This window comes from Morone saxatilis, unplaced genomic scaffold (genome assembly GCF_004916995.1).
Source record: "Morone saxatilis isolate NCDOM2014 unplaced genomic scaffold, NCSU_SB_2.0 Contig12, whole genome shotgun sequence".
In the NCBI taxonomy this organism is placed as follows: domain Eukaryota; kingdom Metazoa; phylum Chordata; class Actinopteri; family Moronidae; genus Morone; species Morone saxatilis.
Genome location: NW_023339674.1, coordinates 2,161,138 through 2,161,473, shown reverse-complemented (window position 1 = coordinate 2,161,473; position 336 = coordinate 2,161,138). Strand labels below are relative to the sequence as shown.

General features: G+C 50.0%; 1 protein-coding gene across 1 annotated transcript in view; it reads left to right on the top strand.

The window, feature by feature from the left end:
• The window catches only part of LOC118321977 (PH domain leucine-rich repeat-containing protein phosphatase 1-like), a gene marked incomplete at its 3' end in the record, with an annotated part of 9,029 nt that overhangs the window by 455 nt on the left and 8,238 nt on the right, over nt 1–336 (top strand).

Below are 336 nucleotides of genomic sequence, written 5' to 3'. Positions count from 1 at the left end.
ATTATTATTATTTTTATTATTACACAGTTAAAGTTGAGTGTACAAATTCCGAGCTTTCTGGAGCGCTTGAACGCGTCATAATTCATATCCAATGAGGCCCCGCCCTGTTCCACCGTGTCACCGCCGGCCGTCACCGTGCTCCGTCTGACCGGCAGCAGTCCGCGCGCCTCCTCTCCGCGGTAGCTTCCATGGCGACCAGCTAGAAAGAGCATTCTCCGGACCCCGCCGGTTAGCTCTCCCTGAGCGAGCTAACGGGCGTATAAAGAAATGGGATGATGTAGCGGGAAAACTCTTTTGGACGAACAGCGCAACTATACCTTTTTTTTTTTTTTTTTT